General features: G+C 36.0%; 1 protein-coding gene across 1 annotated transcript in view; it reads right to left on the bottom strand.

Moving 5' to 3' along the window:
- Positions 1-6545, bottom strand: part of LOC107732449 (BMP/retinoic acid-inducible neural-specific protein 3-like) — a 48997-nt gene extending 42452 nt beyond the window's left edge. The window contains exons 1-2 of the mRNA XM_016543788.1: positions 6376-6545; positions 6021-6294 (exon numbers count right to left, since the gene is read on the bottom strand). The gene's annotated coding sequence lies outside the window, so the exon portion shown is untranslated. The remainder of the gene's footprint in view (positions 1-6020; positions 6295-6375) is intronic.
- Between the last annotated feature and the right edge of the window lie 5017 nt (positions 6546-11562).

Here is an 11562-nt window from a genome sequence, read left to right as displayed (position 1 = left end):
CAGGGCAGGCAGACACACACGTAGCACAAGGACGAACAATACCAGACAAAGAACTTAGAACAAAACACTCCTTAAGAATACAACACAATCAGGGGAAGATGAGACACACCTGGAATCAAATTGGAAACAACCAGGGAGCAGGAACAGGAAAACCAAATAAGGGCATGGAAACACAAGAGGGAAAAGGAACACATGGGGAGGAAAACAACAAAACGGGAACACGAGTCTGACAGTTACCATATAAGTTCAGCTCAATTAACAGTTTTTTTGTGGCAAATTGTAAAATTAATTTCCAATTGTCATTCCTTAAAAAACTGCATTTACATACTTTCAATGCATTTACATACAATGCAAGTGAATCCCTCACTGCAAGTAACCTTGAATTTTTTATTTTATTTTGCAAATCAACATTATGCCACAAATGCTGTTGACCAACTTAACTTCTTAAGCCAGTATTGAACCCTGAATATTCCTTTAAAAAATATTCCATTAATGCTCCACTGTCATCTACAACTCCATACAACTCTGGGCACGTAACCTTAAATTACAATCAAGTACAAGAACTAAAAGTAAAACCAAGCTCAAAGTGAAGTATTATCAAAGTACTTTTGAAAGGTTGAGATGATGAGATCTGGGATCTCTCGAGTTCTCAATGGCATTTGAGTCAACCATGTTCAGAGGATAGACTCAAGTATGCACTTTGGACTCAGGGCATCTGTTCAGTTCTTTCATTTACAACCTGTGCAATTGCAGTGAGTTTTGGCTGTCTCTGCTGGAAGCATGTAAATGAAGATACATTCTCTGAGATATGTCCTGCTCTAAATTTGTGTCCGCAGGGTGGATGGAGGGTTGTCTGACTGTTTGAAAAAATGTGTATCTTAGGTGAAAGTTGATTACAGGGTTGTATTACAATTTCTACAGTAGGATCCCACTATTTGTAATTCTGGTTCTTTCAGGCTTGACTTCAAGTCATCCCTGAAACCACCTTCAAAGTCTGAAACAGGAACCGATAAACTTCAAATCCTCCTCTCTCCGCTGACTAATGAGCTTTTACTCTTAATTAGCTATGTTATTCTCTAACCCATGACAATCAACAGTGTCTTTCATTGTGCGCCTGAGGGTAGAAAGGTTGCTTAGCGAAATAATGTGTCTGGAAGTCATAATTATTAATCTGTGTTTCGTTCGAGAACAAAAGGATGTGTACAAAGAGATTTGCAGTGTAATGTATCAAAGAGAATATACCAGCAGATACGGCAATAAAAGAAATATGAAATACTAGCTTATATCAGTGCATAGGACCAAAAGGAGGAAAAAGAATGACAGCCATTGTGTTGAGTGTTAAATGCAAATCAAATATTCCCTCTAATCTTGCTGTCACTTTGAGAAATGGACCTCTAGGAGCAGACAAGCCATGCAACTAAAATATTTGTCAGATTTGTCTAGATGAAACACTGAGCATCAGACAAAATAATATCAATTCGCAGTGAATGTATCCTCCTCTCTCCGCTGACTAATGAGCTTTTACTCTTAATTAGCTATGTTATTCTCTAACCCATGACAATCAACAGTGTCTTTCATTGTGCGCCTGAGGGTAGAAAGGTTGCTTAGCGAAATAATGTGTCTGGAAGTCATAATTATTAATCTGTGTTTCGTTCGAGAACAAAAGGATGTGTACAAAGAGATTTGCAGTGTAATGTATCAAAGAGAATATACCAGCAGATACGGCAATAAAAGAAATATGAAATACTAGCTTATATCAGTGCATAGGACCAAAAGGAGGAAAAAGAATGACAGCCATTGTGTTGAGTGTTAAATGCAAATCAAATATTCCCTCTAATCTTGCTGTCACTTTGAGAAATGGACCTCTAGGAGCAGACAAGCCATGCAACTAAAATATTTGTCAGATTTGTCTAGATGAAACACTGAGCATCAGACAAAATAATATCAATTCGCAGTGAATGTTCAGGTACATTTTAGCATACTGCTGATACAACTGGCGACCTTGTGTGTCCATATGCAAAGGAAAAAAAACACCCATAATACACTACAGCAAATGTATGTCATATGCTATCTTGTTGCATCATCCAGATCCATAAATGACAATCTTATAAATTTGAAAAGAAGAAATGGAGTACCCAAAGTATTGTGGAAAAAGCAAACAAAGAGATAAAGAACACAAATAATGAAAAGGAAAGAATAAATGTAGTCTTGTTTGTTCACCAACACTCTGGCAGCCACATTTAATATCACATGTCTCTGAGAGCATAATGTCTCTAAGGACATGGCACACATTTTAATATGAGGGTTTGAAAACACTCAGTTCATGTCTCTAGGGTGCAATAATTGCTCTTTTTATATAAAAAAAGACTAATTGCAATACAAATCTATATTAATAAAGCCTTTGATCTTTGAGGAAGCATGAACAACAAGGTAGCCATTCTTTTGATCATGAATATAATCATTTGTTTGGATGATCCATGAAATAAAAGGCTATAACTTATGGTTTGGATGAGTCATCTAGTTTAAATAGCTACGGTCTGGACATGTATGCAAAGAGTAAAAGGTTTATAGTAAATCAGTTAACCATGACAATTAAACAGAGGGCTGCGTTCCATTAAAATGCCTGTTGGTTATGGATAAAACCCAACAAAGAATTGATTACAGGTTAGAAATAAAAGTCACAGTAATAGTGCACAGAGCCCATGGTAATAATGTACAAGATGCTGATTTAATTGCTGCTTTACTTATTGCCTTTTTGATCGTAAAGTTTTCACTTTTACATTTTTATTTGGCCACATATCAGTGAAATGCTCAGAGCAATACAGGGGAAAAAAGCAGCAATTAATCTCAGAAAACAACCCATGGTCTTCTTTTCTAAATCCAGCCAGACATAGAGTCTGCTCTTCAAACACAGGCCATTACGGGTTGGCCTTCACATTATATAAATATATCTAACAACTTCCTTCCAAAATAATTTCTTACTTTTAAACTTGAAGCCATAAATTAACTAAAATATTTATGGAAATCTACAGAGTTTAAATTATCTCAATGTTGCTTCATAGATAAAGTTGTGTTACCATCTTATGAGTTATGATAAATCAATGTCCTAACCGTAAAACTACAAGATTGTCTGTCCACATTGAAAATGAAAATGCAATGTGATGCAGCACAATAATTATTTGCTTTTGCAGGATTTTGGGCCAATGATATGTCATTATGGATGACACAGAAATAGAAACCGATCAACAAAATGTCCTGTCGCTGCTTAGAACAAAAAAGAGTCTGCTTGTTGCTTTATTGTGTCACTTTTGGTTAGGACACAATGTGACATTGAGGTTTAAAAGACATAGTTTTGTAAAAATCAAACCAATTCTATGTGTCAAGGAATTCAAAATGACACCCGAAACCTTTCAGAAGCATCGCTTTCATGCATATCTCTTATTGCTTGTCATTTCGTACACGCATCAAGGTTTTTGTTTGCCTAGTTGAAAGGTGTCATGTCACATCTTTACCTTCTTTTCAACTGCGTACTCCCAAGGGTCTCTTTGTTTGCAAGCTTTAATCAAGAAGCCAATGTTCCTGCCCCTGTCTTTTCACACGTTTGTCTTGCTGAAATCTCAGCATCAGTATGGATTCGGTGATCCAGCTCATTATCATAAAATAATGGGCTACGGCTCACCATCATAAAGCTTCCCTCCTACTCGGGCCTGTCTGCTTCCTGCATGTTCAACCAATCAGTCGTCTCTGTGAAATTTCTGATGTGCTAGAATTGCTGCAGAAGGGCCTTCACGCATGAGTCATTCATTAATTTGAGGACTTGTTAGGGAGCCTCTTTACCTGCAGAGAGCCATTTGAAGAAAAAATGCCCCATTGAGGCAAATTCACAAGACTAGGAAAGGTATTTCGCTGACTCTCTCGGGCTCTCATCCATGGCTATATCGCACATCAGCATAGGATGAATGAGCCATTGAGCTAGAACACTTCTGGATGCTGATATTTGCACGTATTTGTGTAATTGTCTGTGTGTGCCTGTGCTAAAAGGTCTCTTTGTCTTTTATGTGGCCGCCAAAAGCTCTAAATGGTGTTTTTGGAAAATGGCAAACACTGTGCCAGCAGATCGCAATGATGAGAGACAGCTGGGATACAAAGGCACACACACACTTAGTTAGACCCTTCACACAGGGAAATGTGAATGTGGCATTCAGATTGTCAGCATTGTGGTGCCAGTTACTCTTTTGAAAAGACATCCACTGTGCAGGGGTAACAGCACTCACACAGAGAGAATAAACTCTGCAGTAATTAACACATAAGGTTTGTGTGCCCCTGTCAACCACAATACGAAATGTAGTTTCCAAATGTTACCAGGTTAGTACTTTCTGACCCAAATAAACAAAAAAGAATGAAAAGAATGCAATTCCCTTTGGTGCCACTAGTGACACTGCAATTATACAGTTATAAAGTTAAGTTAAAAATAATAAATTGAATAATCTTATATTTATCTGCTTAGTAATTGTATGCATAAATATCTTAAAGTTCATAATATCTTAAAATTTTTTAGAAATATCTCAGTGATTTTTTTGCCCTTACAATGGCAGTGAATGGTCACCAGAACTGTGGTTTGGTTATAAACATTGTTTTTAATTATAAATCATAAATCATCTTTAGTGTTCCACAAAAGAAAGTCATTAGAACAAATGAGAGAGAGTAAAGGATGGAAAAAAAAACTTTTTTGGGTGACCTATCCATAGAGCAGAGCACTAAACATTTATTATGCATGCTGTATCAGAAAGATGATTCACAGCATGATTGTTGTGGGTAATGAAGAGTCATGTAACACTATCCTGCAAAAATCATTGGCTTTTTCTATGCTTTCTCCACTAGCCAGCGATACATACAATATTTCTTCATCAGAGCCTTCACTACCTCACTGGTGTCATGTAAGGAGCTGAATCATTTATTTTTCCTCACATTATGGTACTGGATTTTGCTATAATTAAATGTAATTTAGTTTTAAACCAATTCCAAGTAAGCTATAAGCTATTTTACGAACAGATGGTACAGTTTATATTGTGACACCAATTATAGCTAAATATATTAGCAGCTGATTCAATGGGCAGCAAACTTTTATGCCTGATTTTATAGATTTTCTGCAAGCATACAGCTGTGTAACATATAGTAAGCTTGCTTGGTTTTCACACAGTGATATTAGAATCCCATATTTTTAACTGTTTGAGAGAAAAAAAGGGGGGGAAAATCATGGGTATTTTATGCGTCACTGGCAGTTAGAAAATCAGTGATGCAAATCATTAATAAAATTAATTGTGAAGTTAGTATAACCCTCATAACCTGTAACTCCATCACAGGTCAAATGCAAAATCATCATCATCGTCGTCATCATCATCATCATATTTTTGTCTTCTTTCCCAGTAAAATATCTGAACACCTTTAAAACAAGATAAATTTACTTGAGAAGCAAAGCTGCCTAAAATATTAAGACTTGTTTTCAGAGAATATATCTTGAATTAGATGTTTTTTCTTGCTTAATGCATAAATGTGACAAAAATAGAAAGCTTTATGATTAAAACATGAAATTCAAAATGTAAGATATATTCTCTAAAAAAAGTCTGCTTCTGAAATATATTTATTTTGTTTTGGGGATTTTGTAGGATGCTTTGAAAACACTGATTAAGAAAATTATTTTAGCAGTTTTACAGAAATAACAACTTGGTGTGTGTGCGCGCGCGAGAGAGAGAGAGAGAGAGAGCCTCTGTATCAAACACCACATGGCATAAATACATGAATGGTCTTGAGGGATCACAGTTATAACTCGTGTAAGGAGCCGTGTAGTCTTGATGGGCTGCTGTATGCTCATCATTCATGAGAACGATGTGACAATCAGGTTGCATTTGTTCAAAGTTTTCCCGCTGCAGCAAGAGGCAACGGTTGTATTTGCAAAGCACAGTCAACTGACAAAAACTTAAACCATGTCAAAATGAACACGATTTAAAAATACTACTAACCTCAACGTAGCTCAATGTTGAAACTTCATCCGATAAGGTCCCATTCTTCACTGAATCAGTTTTTTCTTCCTTACACGATTATTTAACGGGCATCAGCTTAAAACCCACGGAAGTAATAAAAACTGTTTGGCGTAAAGACAAAATGGACGAAAGGTCGCACGGGCAGCACCTAAATATTTATATTGGTGCTACTTCACTATAGTCCAACTTCGGAAACACGGCGCTCCCATTATAATGCGCGAAGGTAAGGTTATCCGTGTGCTCTGGGTTTTTCCTTGAAGAAGAAATAACCGCATTTAGTCAAACAATGTCGAATAGATAAATCCTCTAGCAGTACAGACAGTTAGAAACAGACCGTGCTATCAGTTAAAGCGCGTGGTTCAGTTTAAAATCCGCCAACGGACTGCGATACTGAGGCTTTCAGTCTCTTTTGGTAGTGCCTGTGGATATTCCTCTATAAAGTCAGCGCCATCACATAGCTCTGCTTGACCCTCCTACTCTGCATCTTGTCCGTGTGTATGTGTGTGTGAGAGTGACTTTCAATGGATAGACGCTGGCAGACGCGGGCGCGCGCCCTCTCTCACCCAAGTCACATGTTTAAAACACAAGTAGCCCTCTGTAATGGCATTTCGGAGGATATGCATAAAACCCGAAACGAGGGTGGAATGATAAGCAGGCTCTGTTACCAAATGTAGAGATCTCTATAAGTGCTTAAAGAAAATGCTTTCCTCTTTTTTTTTTCTGAATAAGTTTAGAATAATGTAAGCTACTTCTATTACAAAGAGTTCTGCTCTTGCCCACTGGTCAGCAGGTCAGAACCCAAATGTTATCTATTTGTTCAAGCAGTGTTGGTGTGTTACTACCACTTCACCTTTTCTGAATTAATAACAGTATGGCGTTATTATTATAAGAATTGTTACAACAGTATAAATTCTAATGCATTGTAAAATGTTCTTGTAAAGATTAAAAATGCCACCTGTGGTTGTATTTGCCATAAAAATACAGTGGCAATGTTACAAGTATTATGAGATGACATTTTGGTAACTGTATATTTTAAAGCTATTAATCATTAAATCATATAATGTTAATAAAATAGCCTATTTTAGCTATTAAATGTGTTTATTATTATTATTATTAGTAGTAGTAGTAGTAGTAGTATTGTGAAATGTACTTTTATAACACAACTGGTCTAAAAGAAAACCACATAATACCTTTAAAGTTAACCGAAATTGGCATCTCCTAAATAAAACAACTAAACTAATAATATATAATAACATATTAAAATAAAATAACATGCAGCATAAAACAATCTAATGTATTTAGTATCTGTGTAGTATATAGTTAGTATATCTGTGATGCTTTGAATGAGTAATTTTAAATTAATCTATATTTTTAGATAATATTTCACTATAAACTAGTGAAAGTTTGTAAGGCATGTCATACCTTCTAAAAAAACCTCTAAAAATATTTTACATTAAAGTGAAATATATTGTCTTTTAAAATATAATACCATTATTTACCATACGGTAAGGTAACAGTCAGCCAATTAACAGGATTTTGTTGTAGCATTTACATTGCATTATTTTTACAGTGTGACATTTAAATTTATCACCTGATTCATCTGAGTTTATTCCGAATGTGAGCAGTGCTGTGTGGGTGCTGAGGTCTCTATCCCTGGCCTAAGCCTCTGTACATCTGTGCAGTAGGAGTGATTCAGACAGCAGTGGCAGCTAATAAAAATAATACCTCTGATTTCGGTCCATTGCATCAATGTCCAAATTTTACTATCAGTATAAATCAGAAAAAGACAAGAGACATTTAAGCAGCAGGAGTTCACTACAGTCATGCTTTGATGTGTAGCTGATAGGATTTCAGACCAGGAATAACTTGTTTTTCATTGGTGTTAAAGTATTGGTTAAACCAATTCTGACTACAGTCAAAATAGCTCTCTGACCATGGAAAAGTTCAGCACAAATCCATTACAGCGGTTGGCAAAGTGTGATTGTTTGTCTTCTGGCAATCTGCTGGAACACGCATCAGTCGTGTGTGTGTTATTGGGGAACTGATTGTGATGGATTAGATACATGGGCAACGTCCAGAGTGGACATTCTCTGAATGCAACGCTGCACTGGAACTGTCCGTGGTGCTGAACTGCTACAGAGCCATTGGACTGTACACTGTAGCTTTTGACATATTCATTGTATTGTGTATAGTTGTATTAGCCTAGGTGTATAGATAATTAGCCTAGATAATTAACCAAAACTAATATTGCTATTGCCCCAATCATTGATTCTGCATGTACAGTACATAAAGACATGTGTGGACTTCAAGGATTAGAGTCATAGCTCTTGGGAAGGCATGTGTAGCGAATCAGCTCAAAGGGGAAATATGAATAATTAATCATAACTAGTTATAATTCATTATAAATATTTAGATCCGCTGTAAGCATTCATTTGACCTCTCAGTGTCAACTGTCTGTTAATTCTAAGAAATGCAATCTGAAGGCTCAAGTTGATCTTTGCTGAAGTTGGTTGATGGAAAAGAACCAGTTTGAGTCAGAGGATCTTGGTGAATGGAAAGTCAAGGCCAAAGCATGGCGCGAACTTAGGGTGTCCTTAGGAGCATTCTAGCTCACATCCTCATCTTCTCAGAATCTAACAGAACCGCAGACTGAAGGCGGGTCACTGATGTGAGGCCTTTAAGGTCTGACAAGATTCACGCCTCTCAGGATGAGCTTGTCCAATGAGAAAGGCTGAAATTCCAAGCAGGAGGTTGGAAATACTGGGGAGTTTTATGACTCTTTGTCTCCAAGCATGGTATTTCGCATATGTAATTCGATTGGGTGTTGATCCACAAACTAGTAAAGATTCTTAGAATATTAATATGTTGCATAGGTATCAGCATGTAATATGCACTCTCAATTAGATCATTTGTTTGTTGACTGAGGGGTGTTACAGAGTATTTGTTAAATATAACTAAAACTAAAACTAAAAGATGGCCTGTATACATCTGCCAAACCATCATTCGAAGGCCAAACCCTTAGTGGTGTTCTTACATTTTCAAGCATAATCAAGTGCAAATGGCTTCTCAAGAATGTTTGAACTATAGTACCAACTATGATATCCTAATATGAAAATTATTAAAAGTAGTGTCACAAGTGGCTGAAATATGTCTACTATGTCTCAGTAAAACTGGTGGGCGTGCACTTATGTTTGTTGGCATATTAAACCCAAAATTGTTTGGGTATGTTGGTATATTAAAAGGCAACTTTTTTGTGTGTTTTTCTGAAGAAAGAAATGCACACAGGTTTAAACTATCCATAACCCAAAAATGAAAATTTGCTTAAAATGTACTCATCTCTGGCCATCCAAGGTGTAGATGAGTTTGTTTCTTCAGAATAACAGATATGGAGAAATTTAGCATACATCACTTGCTCATCAATGGATCCTCTGCAGTGCATGTGTGACATCAGAATGAGAATTCAAACAGCTGATAAAAGCATCACAATAATCCACAAGTAATCCAGCAGTCCATCCATTAATGTTTTGTGAAGCTAAAAGCTTTGTGTTTGTAAGTAACAATTCCATCATTAAGGCATTTTAATTTTAAACTGTTGCCTCTGGCCAAAATAACAGTCCATAATCCATAATAGCTCTTCCTCCAGTGAAAAAGTTCATCCCCTGTTGTCCTCACATCAAAATCCACCAGCATGTTTGTTTAGAACTGTTTCTGCTTGCTTTATCTGTGCATATTTCTCTTCTGATGCAGACGGGATTACTTTTTCAGTGGAGAAAGCAAAATTATTGATAGAGGACTCATATTTTTGCCAGAAGCAATGGTTTGAAGTTTAAAAATGCATTAATCATGGACTTCTTTAGTACAAACACACAGCTTTTTGCTTCACAAGACGTTAATTGATGGACTCGAGTTGTGTTAATTACTTATGGATTACTGTGATGTTTTTGTCAGCTGTATGAACTCTCATTCACTTCATTGGTGAGAAAGTGATGTAATGCTAAATTTCTCTAAATCTGTTCTGATGAAGAAACAAATTCATCTACATTCTGAATGGACTGATGGTGGGTACATTTTCAGCAAATATTCATTTTTGGGTGAACTATTCCTACAAGAGCATGGAATGTTAGTATTGCAGTGTAAATTGTTTTGTTAGTTAATCTAAAAAAGGTCCTTGTATGGTGACATTAATATGAACTGGTTTTGTTCAAGTCAAAAATAAAATGTAATATGACTGATCAAGCTCATGAGAAGGTGGTAGTAACTTATTTAGGTAAATAACATGTTCTGTTTACTGTGTGCTGATAGACCCTAAACACTACAGACAGCCGTGGCATCGCATCTTAAAAGCAAATTATTTGAGGCTCTCATTGAACCCATTGAATTTCTATGGTTAATCAAATCATCGGTTTTCTTGCTTACAGCACCATTTTTACGTGGTCTGAGGATCCTATCAGTTCTTAAGCTTTTTAGTCCCTGCTGAGCGCAGTTGGAGATTAAGATTATCTCTGACTGAGTTGGAAAACTTTCTCTGGCAATGGAGTCTAATGCTCTTAGATTTTGATGTAATTTGACCTTGGCCTTCCTCAATATCCTGTAGTGAATATAGAGGACAGTTGATTCAGATAACTCCATTTCGTGAGCTAGCAAAATGAATTTAGCTCTGTTGGACTAAGCGCTGTTTCACCCCAGGTCTGTTCATCCTGGTGTATCACCTTCTAGAATACCACCATCCAGAGCTGTTATCTACTCTACATTTAAACAGGCATAATTATTCCGTACCCTCTGAGCTGATGAGAAACACACAATAACTCCCACTGATTAACACATGCTATTTATTTTATGATAGACTCATCTACTCTACTGGGTAGAGTATTGAAACGAAAAGCACATTCTGGTCATTATGATATCATACGGTGAATTACAGCACAATGTTATCTGTTCCTATTACTTTGAAGGTTTTAGTATTTATTTTTTATTTTTTAGCATTATAAGTCTCCCTACTTTTATGTGCTCATACTGTTTTTATTATTACTTCAAAGGAGATGTTACTATTGATTTTGGCATTGAGTTGTCCTTGCTGAGAAAAATCTGCAGACACGTTGGTTGTAAAGTTTTTTTTTTTCTTCTTCTTTAACATCATAAAAGCTCATCTCCTTGTACACCGACTTACTGCCTTCAGACCTCTGCTTATGACTGTAAAATGTCCCTGTGGATGTTTGTTAGATATACTAAAAATGTGAGAAAATGAAACCGATAAAGATTTCAAAACATGCAAAATCTCCAAGATATTAATCTCATTGTTCTGTGGTGTGCCAACTAATTTAAATGCATTTGAAAAAGGTAAGCTGTCATTTTCTGTACCTCATGATGATGTCCAAAAAATATAATATTGTTTATTTCATAATGAATTATTTTACATAAAGTAAAAACATAAAGTCTGTAAAATCTACATATTTATTTAGACTTGTTTTAATATATATATATATATATATATATATAACATTTCTGTCCCCCTCACTTCTGA

This window comes from Sinocyclocheilus rhinocerous, unplaced genomic scaffold, assembly GCF_001515625.1.
Source record: "Sinocyclocheilus rhinocerous isolate Xijiao unplaced genomic scaffold, SAMN03320098_v1.1 scaffold1150, whole genome shotgun sequence".
NCBI classification, from domain to species: domain Eukaryota; kingdom Metazoa; phylum Chordata; class Actinopteri; order Cypriniformes; family Cyprinidae; genus Sinocyclocheilus; species Sinocyclocheilus rhinocerous.
The sequence above is the reverse complement of the archived record's forward strand: the minus strand, read 5'-3'. Positions and strand labels throughout refer to the sequence as shown.